General features: G+C 40.2%; 1 long non-coding RNA gene across 1 annotated transcript; it reads left to right on the top strand.

The window, feature by feature from the left end:
* Positions 1-547: 547 nt before the first annotated feature.
* Positions 548-1,291, top strand: LOC117522842. Its single transcript, XR_004564349.1, has 2 exons — positions 548-586; positions 1,219-1,291. It is a non-coding gene; the product is annotated as an uncharacterized LOC117522842 (long non-coding RNA).
* Positions 1,292-6,354: the final 5,063 nt, after the last annotated feature.

Here is a 6,354-nt window from a genome sequence, read left to right as displayed (position 1 = left end):
CCTTTGTTGAAAAATACAAAACAACAAAGCAATCTTGCAACGTCTGCGTGGTTGTTGTGTATGGATGTCACAGCATTAGCTACAAAATGAAAACTGTCACCCTGAGGGTGACGGGTATGTATCTTGCCAAAAGGTGTAGATAAAGAGCGACTGACAAGTTCTTGGACCTCCAGGTAAACCCTGAAGGTCAAGGTCAATCGCTTATCCCAGGTATTGGCTTATGGGAAAGACCATTCACCATAGTCATGTGAAATGTAGAGGCAAAAAAGCACAAATTGCTACCAGGAAAGGGTTTTTTGGGTTTTTTTTTTGTGGTGATTTTAGTGTTTGCCTTTCCTGTGACCTTGACCTTACATTTTTCGCACACCTAAAGAAGTCTTCCTCAAGTGTCCAAGATGATATGCATGCTTTTTCACACCCTTAAAAATCAAACTTTTGCACCTTTTTCCTCATAGTGACATCACCAAATGTTGTCATAACGTAAAACTGTTGATATATGCTCAACCGTCTCATCAAGTCCTTTAATTTGGTATTTTACCTTTGTGTGACCTTGACCTTTGACCTTGACCCTTTTGTGTGCTGAAAGGTATCTCCATAGGACTGATATATGTAATATATGATATCACATATCATATATCACATATGATATATATGTGAACTTACAAGAGTCTGCAATGATGATTTGCACACTTTTTCACATCCTTAAAAAATCAACATTTTGCAGGTTTTTTCATCGTAACGTCACCATATGACATCATAACTTACAACATTTGATATATTCTGGATTTTCTCTCATCAAGCCCTGTAATTTGGTGTATTACACAACATGTTTTACTCAAATATGAAATCTGGCCTACTTTAAGTCACCTTTGACCTCAAGGTAAACCCTGAAGGTCAAGGTCAATTGCTTATCCCAGGGATTTGCTTATGGGAAATGTAGAGGAGGAAAGGTTTTTTTTTTTTTTTTTTGGTGATTTTAGTGTTTGCCTTTCCTGTGACCTTGACCTTACATTTTTCGCACACCTAAAGAAGTCTTCCTCAAGTGTCCAAGATGATTTACATGCTTTTGCACACCCTTAAAAATCAAAATTTTGCACCTTTTTCCTCACAGTGACATCACCAAATGTCATAACGTAAAACTGTTGATATAGTTGATATAGCTCAACCCTCTCATCAAGCCCTTTAATTTGGTATTTTACCTTCCTGTCAACTTGAAAGGTATCTCCATAGGACTGATATATGTGAACTTACAAGGGTCTCCAATGATGATTTGCATGCTTTTTCACACCCTTAAAAAAAATTTACATTTTGCAGGTTTTTTCATCTTAACGTCACCATATAACATCATATCTTACAAATTTTGATATATTCTGGATCCTCTCTCATCAAGCCCTTTAATTTGGTGTATTACACAACATGTTTTACTCAAATTTGAAATTTGGCCTACTTTAGGTCACCTTTGACCTCAAGGTAAACCCTGAAGGTCAAGGTCAATCACTTATCCCAGTGGCCTTGCCCATAGCGTATGGGCAAGGCCACTCACTATAGTCATACCAGATTTGAAGGCAACATTTTCAAAAAATGCAACCAGCAAAGTTGTTTTGGTGATTTTAGTGTTTCACCAATGCAGGTTAACTGATGTAGGTTTTTAAAATTTTATTTTATTTTATTTTATTTTATTTGCATTCTGCATTTGCTAGTGTTGTGGCCCCTATTGGCCACCGTAGACCTGCCATGGAGAGATGAAAACAATGAAAGGAGTCTGTCCTGATTTGTGAGCAGACAGTCCTCGGTTCGATTCCACATCAGACAGGAAAATCACAAAGTTCATCCGTGTTTGCACTTGAGTGCCTTGCATGGCAGCACCCTGACATTAGTGTGTGACTGTGTGAATGTGAGTCATCACTGTAAAGTGCTTTGACATCTGCATCAGATGGTAAGGGCTATAGAAAGGCGGTCCATTAGGGTTTGACACAAACATGTTGGCAGGGCTATAAACTTTTTGTTGCTTTCTCATACTGCCACTTCAACCTGCTGTCAGTTTGAGGGCCGTCCTGATTGAACACGTCTAATGAGCTACAGAACGACTGAGAACCACAGTGCAAGCCAAGTGCAGCCTGCACAGTTCAGGACGTTTACTTAACAGATCAGTCTATAGGGTTGTGAGTTTTGCAGGATAAGTGGTGAACTGGGCAGTTCTGTGTGTGTGTGAAAGCCATCTCTGGGAGGGGAACGGCGGCGGGATCACATTATATAAAGCCTACCTTTCATCGTACAGAAACCCACGCTCCACCTCACTCCAGCGGCTCGCATAATTGGAAGCATCTTGGCATGAAGATAGAGCCAAGGTGGCATATCAATAGGTGCGAACTCCAAGGGCATGCAGATAAGAAAACCCTGCTTCTCTTAACTACTCGTGTCCATGATAGGGTCACTGGCCCTGCCTGAAAAAAAGGCAGCAGGCTGCGTGTTGACTCATACAAATAGCTGTAACTGATCAGTGGTGTGGAGCCTTGTAATGCAATTCACTCATCCGTAACACCAACAAGCAAACAGTTTTGTTAGCACGGCTCATGTCATTATGTATGCACGTGAAGCAGCAGAGAATCCCTGCAGAATAAGGACATTCAGCAAGGAGATATTTTTTTAAAACGTGTTACTGAAAATCCAGTTTATGATCATTAAATTCAGTGTTCAACATCCAGTGGCGGCTCCAGAGGTTCTAAGCTGGCAGAGCAGTGATAGGTGGGGGAAGGGTTATTTAATGATGAGATGTCAGAAATGGTTGTTAATATGCAAATATGCATTTTAAGGTAAATTTGAGCTGCTTACTACATGTTAATTCAAGCATACAATACCCAACAGATAAAGCTAACAACAGCAATTGTTTAAATGTTTTTATTTCTCCCCAATTATTACTTTTCTGAAAGGACACAAATACAAATTTTGAAATATGTGGAATGTTGGACTTTTGTTCATTAATGACTCAGATTCACCAGGTTCTGCTTCATCGACTTTTTCTTTTCATGGAAATTAATTATTTTTAATCGTGATAGCATAAGGAGCCACCAGACCTAGGCTTTGGAAATGAAACAAATAAAGAAGGTTATTTCAAGGTACGCATGACTTCAAAACCACACATATATTGAGACAAACAGAGAGAGAATAAAGAAGTGTCTGTTTTGGCTACATTCATAAAAATCCTTTCAGCAGGGTTGTGAAGACTCGTCACCATGTTATTGCGAGGTGATGGTCTAGTGGGTAAATGTTGGGCTTCAGCCCAGAGGATCCTCAGTTCAAAACCCAGCCAGACTGGAAAATCACTAAGGGCCCTTGGGCAAGGTCCTTAATCCTCTAGTTGGTCCCGGTGTGTAGTAAGCACCTTGCATGGCAGCACCCTGACATCTGTGTATGGGTGAATGTGAGGCATCATTTTAAAGCGCTTTGAGCTTTTGACGCAGATGGAAAAGCGCTATATAAATGCAGTCCATTTAGTTTAGTTTAAATGCAGTTACAATCACAAGATAAAGATTTATTTCTGTAATTATCTTTTTTTGCAGAAATCTCTCTCTCTGTCTCTCTCTCTCTCTCTCTGTCTCTCTCTCTCTCTCTCTCTCTCTCTCTCTCTCTCTATATATATATATATATATATATCGATCAATCAATAGATAGATAGCAATCAGTTTTCTCCAATTGCAAATATTCCCTGATCAGTTTGACCAGAAAGATTCAGAAGTCAAGTTAAAGTTTATCATTTTAATACGACAAGCTAATGCACACGTACAGACATGTATAGTCTATGGTGTACTAAATTTGGCGATAGTCCCGCTATGCTAGAGAGTGGACTTAATCACAAATCCTGCTGATGAAAATGGCAGGGGTGGAGATTGCTCTCCATTCAGAGGATGGGGACCAACTAGTGGCTGTGAGGTGGAGGAGGGGACATGTTGTCAGCGATCTGTAAACAGCAAGAGATAGGTTAGATCATTGCTGTTTTAAGGAATGTGCGTTGTTGCTGTTGGTTGATAGCTGATGACTATTGGGAAACACCTACTGTAAAGAATAACCAATTCTGAGTGACTATACTTAAAGATCTGAGTCCTCTGGTAGAATTTATTTTGCTTTGCATTTGGGTGCACGTCCTAAGAATATGTGCTGGTGCTACACAATGCACCATGCTACAAAACTACCCCAGGTACTGGATGACAACCATCCAGACACCCAACTGATCCATCCCCAGCTTTCAAATGTAGTCATCAATCTGCAACAGTCCCAGTGAAATGTGTCTGTCCCCTTGACTTTTTCTAGTTGTTGAGGTCCTCAATACTAAGGCACGTGTGTGCTGAATCATATCCAGGGAAATGTGTCACATGGCCAAAACATCATAGCTGATGTTCCCTCGTGATGTAAGTGGGACACCTAGCCTGAGTAATTCTAGTGGTACCCAAGAATTTTCTGAAGAGACCTTTAACCACAGGAATCACCTTAGGACAATAGCTGACGTCTCATACAGTACGACAAGAAACACCAGGACCCTAAACACTTGGACCAAACACCTCACCTCTTTCCAGGGACCTCATAACTCCATAAGCTTTTCCCAGGAATGTCTCACCCTCAAGGGCTATGGAGCTGAGAGATATGAATATCATTGAATCTCTCCACAAGTTTGACAACATAGCATAGAAAAGTCCAGAAATAATTTGAATTACTTTTAAAAGTGTCTTAACGATGAACTGGTATAATTTGAGGTTAATCTGGGGACTACAGATGTATTAGAGGTCCAAATGATACATAACAGCGTGATTTACATAAATAAAGGCATCATGTACAACTACCATCCTTCAGTAAAATCAATATTATTTGTGTTTTAGAGATTATTACTTTTCTGAAAGGACACAAATACAAATTTTGAAATATGTGGAATGTTGGACTTTTGTTCATTCATGTCTCAGATTCACCAGGTTCTGCTTCATAGACTTTTTCTTTTCATGGAAATTAGTTATTTTTAATCGTGATAGCATAAGGAGCCACCAGACCTAGGCTTTGGAAATGAAACAAATAAAGAAGGTTATTTCAAGGTACGCATGACTTCAAAACCACACATATATTGAGACAAACAGAGAGAGAATAAAGAAGTGTCTGTTTTGGCTACATTCATAAAAATCCTTTCGGCAGGGTTGTGAAGACTCGTCACCATGTTATTGCGAGGTGATGGTCTAGTGGGTAAATGTTGGGCTTCAGCCCAGAGGATCCTCAGTTCAAAACCCAGCCAGACTGGAAAATCACTAAGGGCCCTTGGGCAAGGTCCTTAATCCTCTAGTTGGTCCCGGTGTGTAGTAAGCGCCTTGCATGGCAGCACCCTGACATCTGTGTATGGGTGAATGTGAGGCATCATTTTAAAGTGCTTTGAGCTTTGATGCAGATGGAAAAGCGCTATATAAATGCAGTCCATTTAGTTTAGTTTAAATGCAGTTACAATCACAAGATAAAGATTTATTTCTGTAATTTATCTCTTTTTTTTTTGCAGAAATCTCTCTCTCTCTCTCTCTCTGTCTGTCTCACTGATAACTACACCTGCTCCTTATCACATGGTCTTTTAAAGCTCTATGGCTCAATCTGATGAATCAAACGCAACCAGATTTGAAGGAGTTTGTTCTCATTGTATGACCTTAAAACTTGGTGAGTTACAAGATGATAGATAGATAGAAACAATAAAAGGCTATTTATCTATCTATCTAGACCAGGTACTTCCTCAGTCCAGTGAAAAATCACAGCAGAAATCACGGCAGTCTTATGGCGTAGTGGATGTTTTTTTTGTGTGTGTGTGTGTTAGCAGAATTAGCACCATCAATTAGCTTGTTCAAAGCGTCGTCCATCAGCAAAACAACTATGCCATATTTAGCTAAATGCCAGCCCCGCTAGTGTGGGTGTGTGTGTGGGTGGGGTTTGCAGCGTGCAATATTACAAAACATATGGAACCAAATTTGCACAGTAAACGGAACCAAATTTGCACACTAAATGCAACACAACACAAATGGGAGGAATAATCCATGTCACATGACATACAAAGCACCAATCAAATGACAAGGATCCACTCAGCCGTTATATAATATAATATCTGATGTTGCTGTGGAACCTCTGGACAGTTGGACTGGATCAGACAGACACTGATGGAAATGGTAAGAAACAGATTTTCTCTGGAGATACCAACGTCCTTGGGATGTGATGGGGATGGGGGTAGGGGATAGGGGGCTACAGCCCCTCTTACTCTCTCCCTAGAGCCTCCCGTGTCTTATCAAGTACAGTAGAACAAACGGTGGTGCAGCAGTCCTGCAGTTCTGCCTGGTGTCATTT

Source organism: Thalassophryne amazonica, chromosome 13 (genome assembly GCF_902500255.1).
Source record: "Thalassophryne amazonica chromosome 13, fThaAma1.1, whole genome shotgun sequence".
Taxonomy (NCBI): Eukaryota; Metazoa; Chordata; class Actinopteri; order Batrachoidiformes; family Batrachoididae; genus Thalassophryne; species Thalassophryne amazonica.
The sequence above is the reverse complement of the archived record's forward strand: the minus strand, read 5'-3'. Positions and strand labels throughout refer to the sequence as shown.